The following is a 10,206-nucleotide window of genomic DNA, read 5'->3' on the forward strand; positions in this document are numbered from 1 at the left end:
GTCCATCTCCATCTGTAACTCCACCTCCAACCTGCCCCAGTCAACCATGGTGTGCCTCAGGGTTCCGTTCTTGGTCCACTCCTCTTCAATATTTACATGCTCATCCTTGGTCACATCATCCGAAACACGGTCTCCACTCCTATGCTGATGACACTCAGCTCTACATCAGCACTGAGTAGACCCTCCACTCCTCTCCCCCCACAGCACCTCGTCAACTGCCTCCTTGACATCAAGGCCTGGATGTCATCCAATTGCCTGAAACTTAATAGCAAGAATACAGAGCTCATGGTTGTGGCCAAGCAGTCACTTCTCTGGATGGTTGGAGATCTCCTCCTACAAGTGGATGGCTGCTCAATCCACCCTTCCCCAGAAGTCCGCAACCTGGGTGTCATACTGGACTCCACCCTCTCTTTTCATTCTCACATCAAATCATTAACAAAATCAGCTTTTTTCCATCTCAGGAACATATCCAAGTTCAAGTTTCAAGTTTCTTTATTTTATACTTTTATACAAAATGCTTCTTTCTGTTACGCTCCAGGGACTGTGCTAGACAAAAATAGATAGTATAAAATAAGTATAGCAGTATAAAATAGAAGTCAAGTACGTAGACAAAAGTGTTCAGTATATGTTCTCCCTGTACACCAACAGCTGTGCCTCTCTCCACCCCTCGGTCAAACTCCTGAAATTTGCTGACGACACCACCCTGGTGGGTCTCATCTCCAGGGGGGACGAGTCGGCCTATAGGAGGGAGATCGAGAGGCTGCAGAGCTGGTGCAGCTGCAACAACCTGGAGCTCAATGCTCTAAAGACAGTGGAGATGGTAGTGGATTTCAGGAGGAAAGCAGCCCTGCCCCCTCCCATCATACTGGGAGGCACTCAGGTGGCCTCCGTGGAGTCATGCCGATTCCTTGGCATGACCATCTCCCGGGATTTGAAGTGGGAGCTCAACGTCACGGGCCTGCTCAAGAAGGCCCAGGGGAGGATGTTCTTCCTCCGGCAGTTGAAGAAATATAAACTGCCGAGGACCATGATGGCCCAATTCTACACGCCCATCATTGAGTCCATCCTCACCCACTCTATCATCTCCTGGTTCCCCGCTGCAGCGGCAAAAGATCTCGCCAAGCTGCAGTGGGTGATTCGCTCCGCGGAGAGGGTGATCGGCTGTCCCCTGCTCTCCCTCAGGTCCCTGCACGACTCCAGGGCTCTGAAGAGGGCGAGGAAGATCATGGCCGACCCCTCCCACCCCGGTCACAGCCTCTTCATCCTGCTCCCCTCTGGGAGAAGGCTGAGGATCCCAAAGGCTGTGAAAGCTCGTCACAGACTGAGCTTCTTCCCCTCAGCTGCCAGGCTGATCAATGCTTCAGGCCCCCCTCCCCCCCTCGTTCCCCCCCCCCCCCCTCCCCCCTCCCCCCTCCCCCCTCTGCCCCCAAGTGACACTGGCACAATGACACTGACTGCACTGCACTAGTCCTTACTGGAACTCTGCACTCTTCACTTTATATATATATATGTGTATTTATTTAATTGATTAATCCCCCACTGCACTGTTTTTTGTCCTGTGTCTGTGTTGGTGTTTGTCGTTTATGTGAAAAAAAGAAAGGACAAAACGCATAAACTGTAACGCTGCAACAATTACCAATGTGTTTTTACACAAATGGCTTAATAAAGGAATCTGAATCTGAATCTGAATATACATATATAAAATGTACAATGCAGAGTAGAAGTAACTGAGTTACAATACAATATACTATACAGTACAAAGCAGAAATGGGATGAGGTACAATTTACAGTAAGGTGTAATGAGGTATGGGTTGTAGTGCAAATTCTTTACCAATAAATATAAAGTGTATTTAGGTGTTCTAAAGTGGGTGCTGCATTGAGTTGTTTGTTTAAAGTGAGTGTGTGCATGTGGATGTGTGTGCTGTGAGTGCATTTGATGGTTGTTACATAGTGTTATTGTTCGTTGAGCATCCTGATGGCCTGGGGATAGAAGCTTCTTCTGAGTCTCTCTGTGCTTGCCATGAGACTCCGGTATCGCTTGCCTGACCGCAGCAGTTCAAAGAGGCAGTTGTTTGGGTGGCTGGAGTCTTTGATAATTATCTTAGCCTTACCCATGCACCGCTTGTTGTAAATGTCCTGGAGAGTGGGAAGCTCCCCTCCAATTGTGCGTTCGGCTGAACGGGCCACTCTTTGTAGTCTGCGGTCTTGTGCGGTGCTATTCCCAAACCAGGAGGTGATATTGCCAGTCAGGATGCTCTCTATTGTGCATGAGTAGAAGTTTTTAAGGATCTTCTGACTGACTTGGAACTTCCTTAGGCGCCTGAGGAAGTAGAGGCGTTGCCGTGCCTTCTTCACAACACTGTCAATGTGTGTGGTCCATGTCAAGTCATCGGATATGTGGACTCCGAGGTACTTGAAACTGTTCACTCTCTCAACCGGTGCCCCATCGATGCTGAGGGGGCTGTAGTCCCTGACCCCCGTCCTCCTGAAGTCCACAATCATCTCTTTTGTTTTGCTGATGTTCAGGGAGAGGCAGTTCTCCTGACACCACTGCGACAGATTCTCTACCTCTTCCAGGTAGGCCCTCTCGTCGTTGGTAGAGATCAGGCCCACCACTACTGTGTCATCAGCAAATTTGATGATTGTGTTGTTGTTCCGCTGTGCCACACAGTCATGTGTGTACAGGGAGTAGAGGAGGGGACTCAGAACACAGCCCTGGGGGGGCCCTATGTTAAGCGTGATGGATGAGGAGGTGCAGTTGCCTGCTCTTACCACTTGGGGTCTACCCGTCAGGAAATCCAAGTCCCACTGGCAGAGGTCATAGTCCAGACTCCGGCCATCTCTCCCCGACTCCGTAGCTGAGACACTTATACACTCCTTCGTCACCTCCCGTTTGGACCACGCAAACTCCGTTCTTGTAGGGCTACCCAGGCCAGCAATGCCCTAAACATGCTGCAGTATGTACACAATTCTGCTGCTAGGGTTCTCACGCGCACCAAGTCCTGGCACCACATCACCCCACCCTCATCCACCTCCACTGCCTCCTCATCACCTACAAATCCCTTCACTCCCATGCCCCCGGTACCTAGCTGACCTCCTCCATCCCTACATCCCACCCCGGAGGCTGCGGTCCTCTGACTCCGGTCTCCTCTCCATCCCCACCACCAACATGCCCCAGAGCCTTCTCTGTTGCCGCACCCACCCTCTGGAACTCCCTCCCTCCAAACATCTGCAGTGCTACATCCAGGGGCGTCATTTTGGTATGGCAAGGTATGGCACTCGCCATACCTTGGCAAATAAAAATGTAAAAAAAATTAAATAAAAAAATGTTATTACAATTTTTTATGTTGATTTAGAATTTGAATGTCAACATTATGAACAAAGCTTCGAACTATTCGGTACAGCCCTAGCATGTTTTTTTCTTTTTTTTCTTTTTCCCCCTCCTTTTTCCCCCGATTTTTCTCCCATCCCAATGTTAGTCGTTATGCCAATTCCCAATCCCCTTCCTGGTCGCTGCGCACTTACCCCCCACAGTCGGTCTGGGAGAGTGGAGGCTACCACGTGCTTCCTCCGACACACGTCCAGCCAATCAACCGCTTCTTTTCACCTGGCAGCGCGGATTCTCACTGAGAGGGCGTAGCGTGTGGAAGGATCACACTATCCCACTTAGATCCTATCCGCGCTTAGCAGGCACCCCGACCGAACTGTAGGAGTCGCTGTTTACAACGACCCGGACCCACCCCGCCAGCTTCTCCCACCCTCTAATACTGCCAATTGTATTAGTGTGAACGGCCAGCCAAGCTGGTGACAACCCCGGAGCTGTGAGCTGGATTCGAACAGGCGAATCCAGCCGCTCCGGGGTTGGTGACGATCGCAATCTCCGTTACGCCACCTGACCGCCCCTAGCCCTAGCATGTTTCGATATTGTCAATTATCTCACTTTTACTAGGTGACTTTTACTGCGACTAACTGAAATATGCCCAAAAAAAAGGAAAATGGACATAGGGAAGTTTTTTGATCAAAGGGCAGCAGAGACAAGTGATACAGGGACACAGGTAAGGTCTGGCTTAGTGATTATAATAGTGCAGTTCAGCATTCAGTAACCCATACTTTTTGTGAATGTGTTTTTGATACTACATTCTGTTGAAAATTGGCTCAATTGCAACAAAAGTAATAGACAGTTATGATATTACATTCTGCATAATTCGTATGCAAAATATTGTGGTTCCCTGCTTTAGTCTGTTGACACATTTATATACTAAAAATGCTTGTGTAGTCCTGTGTCATACCTAAATGTCATATAACTGAATTGTATAGAAACAACTCACCAAAAGTGACTATTGCACAACTGATTTGACAAAAAAAATCCACCAAGGGGGGGAAACCCTCTTTTCTTTTCTTTTTTACTTTGTTGTTACTTTGTTCCTCTGATCTCCTTCCCCTTAGCGCCCCCCCCCCCCCCCCCCCCCCCCCCCACTGTTAAGCGCCTTGGGTCTCCTGAAAGGCATTATATAAATCCAAGAAATTATTAATATTATTATTATATAGATATATCGGTATGTAAATAGGAATCCTGGACCTGTGTGATCTTTTTATCTTATATTATTGAATTACCCCAGGGTTAATAAAGGTTAGAGAAGCGGGTTTGTGACCGGAAGGTCGCCGGTTCGATCCCCGGGACCGGCAGGAACACCAACCGCTGAAGTGCCCTTGAGCAAGGCACTTAACCCCCAACTGCTCCAGTCGAGTTGCTCAGTGGCCAATGGTGTCGACCGTGGTTGTACTGGGCAGCTCCCAGGTGTGAATGGAACTGTGTGAAAGTGAAGCAGGGCGTTCCTGAAAAAGAGCATCTGTGCTCAGCGAACCGACCCTGGGTAAAATAAAGGTTAAAAAAATACAAAAATACAAAAAAAAGAGAAAGACAGGCTTGCAACACCAGAAAACGTCCCTGCAGATCTAATTAGGTACAGATTGTGTTCCAAATGAGAGAGAGGAGCGTGTGTACGAATGTATGTACTGTATTTGTGTGTTTGGAGTCATTGGTATACAGCAGGTTTAGCTTGGTTGACAGGTGTTATCAATAAACAACAGCATTTCCCAAGCACCAGGGAGAGCGACAGGCCCTACCTGACAACGCTGTGATCCAGAAAAGACACCTGGAGCTCAGTGTTGCGCACAATGCATGCACACACACACACACACACACACACACACACACACACACACACACACACACACACACACACACACACACACATGTAAAGCTCCGAGCATTCCCGTCATTCATGGAGTTTAAAGGCATTGCACTTGACCTATGTACTGAATCATGTAATTGTTTTTAATCCATCATTGTAGTAATTGTAATTCATTGTAATTAATAACTGTTATGATATTTGTGTCCTTTGTTAACTCGTCATCACTGTCAATGAGGGAAACCTCAGTGCTTTCACGAGTATAAATAAAGGTTTGAAATGAAATGAAATATGTATGAGTTGTGCAGACAGAAACACTCCTCGAGGGTCCCTGAAGCAGAGAAGCTCATTTGTCTTACCATGGAGACAGGAAGTGAAAAGGGACATTCGGCCGCTAGAGGACTCTTGTACAAGATAACCTGCACGCACACACACAGTCACAGATTTCACATCCCAGTTATGTCACAGATTGGAGGATTCTCTCTCTGATTTCTAGTGTCAGGAGAGAGTGGTGCATGTTCAGAAATACACAGACAAATGTCTGTGAAGAAGAAACCTATTCTTCTACTGTAGTGTAGACAAAACACTATAACAATTGAAACTCTGTGGGCGGCTGGGTGGCGCAGCGGTCTAAGCGCTTGTCACCAACACGCGAGACACCGGTATCGAATCCGGTATCGAATCCGGCTGTCAGCGTTGCCTCTGGCTTGGGCCGGCCGTCATACTGACTCAATTGGCAGAGTCAGCGGGAGGGGAGTCGATGGGTGGTAATCTGGTCGTTGTAAACAGCGACTCCTACAGGTCGGTCAGGGCGCCTGCGCAGCAAGGACAGGAGATGTCGAGGGTAGTGTGAGCCTCCCACACGTTACACCTCGCCAATGACAGTCCGCGCTGGCAGGTGAAAAGTAGTGGCTGGGGACATGCGATAGATTCTTCAACCCTCCCTACGACCGACCAGTGGGGGGCACATGCAAGCAACGATCAAGACAGGGGAGGGGGGAATTGGCACGACTAAATTGGGATGGGAGAAAAACAGAAAAAGAAGGAGAAAAAGTGGATAAAAAAATGTATTGAAACTATGTCTCTGCCATGAACAACATGACAAGCGCATTATATTCATTAGAGAGACAGCCGAAAACAATTACTGAGAATTTTGGCTTCAAATTATAGTATTGTTTTCCCAAATTGTATGCAGCCTTTAGGTCGTACAGCCTGCAGCAAGACAGCGTAGACTAGAGCCTTCTGAGCCAAAGCCTGCAGCAATACGATGCCTCAGCTGTGTTTCTGAGTATCAGGAAGATATTCCCATGAGGAGATAACCTTCATATGCCATCTAGTGGTTATAATGTGACATATTGGAGCAGTGGCGGTGCCAGAGAATTGGCATTGGGGGAGCTCTGGGGGGGCTGGATTGTTTATAGCAGGTGCTAATGAATTTTAATGCAACAAACAATAACAAACAAAATAACGGCTAATATAGGCTACATCAGGGGTCGGCCATTAGGTCTGGCCATGGGCCAGATTTTCCCCAAGCCGTTGCTTGGCGGGCCAGGATAAAAAACAATGGCTAATTTAATATACTGATATTGAAAAAAGACAAATGTTTTTCTCTGGTCTGCATCCCCTTAACAATTGTGTGTATTGCGCCGTACTGTATTGTACCCATTCTGCAATCTGTTAAATAAAGTTTTCATTCATTCATTCATTCATGAACAGCAGATCAGCTGTTGCAGATCACCGCGGCGGGTGATGAACAGATCAGAATGCATGAAAACACGACTCATCATACCTTGTTTGTTGTTAAGTCCTCCAAAATCCCTGCTAATGTTTGAAACATGTCATATCCACTCGCCGCCCTCCAATTCCAGATTGGCGTTGAATGCAGCTACTTTATCTGCCAACTTGAACACAGTTGTCATCATTGCCTCGTTGTTGTTGTTGTTGTTGTTGTCGCCACATATTATGCAAAGAGGACGTCGGCTCGGCACGCAAGAATCACCGACCTGTTGCGATAAACCCGTATTTTAAGTATGGCTCCTGTGAGGTCTAGAGTGTGTAGCTCCACCGTCTCAGAATATTCTCTTTTTTTTTTGTTACATAATGTAAAATTACAGATTCATACCTTCAAAATAAGCCATCAATTGTCAAATTTGAGACGATAGTTTTCAATCAATGTCCTATCAAACATTCTGGTAAAATCCTAACTACTTTTCAGGATAGGACGAGAACTTGCTCCAAGTTCATTCAGCTATCTGATGAGAGAACTACACTCCCAGAATTCAATGTGATCATTGTCACTAGAACCATTTCACACCTGGAGCAAAGGCCCAGTCATTCCTTTGTTATTCCAGTGAATGGACCCAGCAGGAGGCCTAGCCTAGCGACAAGCGGCCACTACATAGTTGGGTATTGAAAAAATGCTCATATCCAAAAGTAGTAGAGAGAGAGAGAGAGAGAGAGATAGAGAGAGAGAGATGGTATTTACAGTACTGTACCATATCAAAAAAAATAAGCAAACTAGACTAGATGTAAATGTAATGTGTAAATGTGTAAATGTAAATGTGTGTGTGTCTGTCTGTCTGTGTATGTGTGTGTGTATGTGTGTGTGTGTGTGTCTGTGAAACATGTCTTGTACTCATTTACCTCACTAAATACAGCAATGTGTAACTGTAGATTTCAAGAGAGAGAGAGAGAGAGAGAGAGCGACATTTATAATAATTATATTATTAATTAGTTTTTTTACACACACACACTAATAACATGATCATAACCAAACCAATTTCAAATGTATCATCAAGTACAAAATAGATTTGATCGTAATATTTATGAGAATGCATGTTTTTTCACACTACAGGAGGAGTATGTCACAGTATGATGTCATAATCGAACATTCTAGAACATTTGTGTTCTATATATGCAACAATTCTCTGAGCATTTCCTGGCATTTTTTCAGACTACAACATCAATCCAGACTGGTTTGACCCTGACAGCACGTGTGGCAGCACGTGTGGCAGAGAGAGAGACAGAGAGAGAGAGAGAGAGAACAGGTCTTCACCTCTCTACTTTCTACTCTACTCAGATGGTATTTACAGTACTGTACCAACCACCGTTATAGTTGATCATGACACTGCCAGAAAGGATGTAGTATTCCTTCTAGATGGTTCTGACGGCACAAGGAATGGATTCCCAGCTATGCGTAATTTTGTTGAGAGAGTGGTGGAGAAACTCAATGTGGGAGAAAACAAAGACCAAAGACAACTGGAATAGAATATCACACAATTTTATTAAAAACACATAGAGAATAATAATCAACAAGAAACATCAACTGTATCAATTGTATTGTACAATGAACAACCCTATATATCACTTTTGGATTACAATAGTAATACAAGGTGCCTCATATGATATTTGGCAGAGAGCACGACCACAATGAATTTAGGCAAAATCTACAAAAAAATTAAATTATGCACATGTATAAAAAAAAAAATAGGTGTCTCCTCATGGTTGTATCTGCCTGTTCTGTATCACACTAAGTGATATGTGAAAAAGCAGTTCCTGTCTGGAATGAGACAGAGGGCCACACCACATTCACCGCACTTCCAGGGGGTCTTCATCTTACAATGTACGCAAAACAGGCGGCCAGCCGTGGCCTTCTGGGATTTATCTGCCTGTTGCGTGATCGCAACAGGTGAATGGTTCCTTGGTAGGCGGTCCACTGGTGCTGTGGGTAGATTGTCCACTGCCGTGGGTAGGTTGTCCACTGGTGCTGTGGGTAGATTGTCCACTGTAGGTTGTCCACTGGCACCTGTACAACTGTGACGCCACACAGCTCAGCTACCAGCTCCTGCTGGAAGACCAGGTGGGTCATCGGCTGCACCTGCTGCTCTCTGCAGAGCTCCATGTGAAGAAGGTAGGAGTTAGTGGCGGCAATGTCCAGATAATGATAGAGCAAAGTCCTGTACCATCGCATGGTCTTGTGGTGTGCAGAGTAGTACTGGATGAGTTGGTCAGACAAATCAACGCCTCCCATGTACTTGTTGTACTCCAGGACAGGTGTTGGGCATGCAATGTTCTCAATGGACCAGGTCTCACTGCGCTTGTTTTTTATTCTCCTCAGCACAGTTTTTCCAGCGAATGACTTGTGGATTGTGGAGCAAACAGAGACTTCACGTGTGTCCATCCACTTCACAAAGACCAGTGGGCCATCACGTAGCCACCTAATGGTGCCCCTAGCATCCTTCTTTTTGAGAGCATTCACCTCTGTGCGGGGGCATTCTTTTCTGTTGTCTGTGTACGTTCCACATGCTCCGACACCCAGGCTATGCAGATCCCTGAAAAGCTTTGGACTTGTATAAAAGTTATCGACATACAAATGATATCCCTTGCCCATGGGTACTTGCTTGAGGTGTGCTGGCTTTATCAGGGACATGACAGAGTCATACGCCAGTCCAATGCCTGATTTGAACTTTGACTTCCCGGCGTAAACAGCAAAGTCCAAAGTGTAGCCATTGCTACTGTCAGCCAAAACAAAAAGTTTGAAGCCCCACTTCGTTGGCTTGGCTTTCATGTACTGCTTCATAGAAGTATGGGCCTTGCTTGCAACCATCCTCTCATCAATGGAAATGTTTTGCCTGAGGTGGTAGAGCGCTTTGCATGCAGACCTGATGGTCTCCATAAGGGGCTTCAGTTTGAACAGGCGGTCATAGTCTGCTGTCCCCTTCTTTCTGTCATTCACAACATCCTAGTCCGGATAACTCATGTGGACGTTCCAAGATATCGTTCGGAACCTGTCCCTTGCCATGACAGTGGGTGGAAATGATATGCTGAAAATGGTGTTCTTTTTCCAGTACTGTTGTACTCCTGGCAGTTTCAGAATTGCCATGTAGAGAATCAGTCCGAAAAATGTGTACAACTCATTGGTGTTGATGTCAGTCCATTTATATTTTTTGCCACTTGCCTTGCTCTTTGCAGCTTTTTTGTTTGTGTTCCTGACAAGTGTTTCCACTGCATCGTT

This window comes from Notolepis coatsorum (genome assembly GCF_963971535.1).
Source record: "Notolepis coatsorum genome assembly, chromosome: 13".
Taxonomy (NCBI): domain Eukaryota; kingdom Metazoa; phylum Chordata; class Actinopteri; order Aulopiformes; family Paralepididae; genus Notolepis; species Notolepis coatsorum.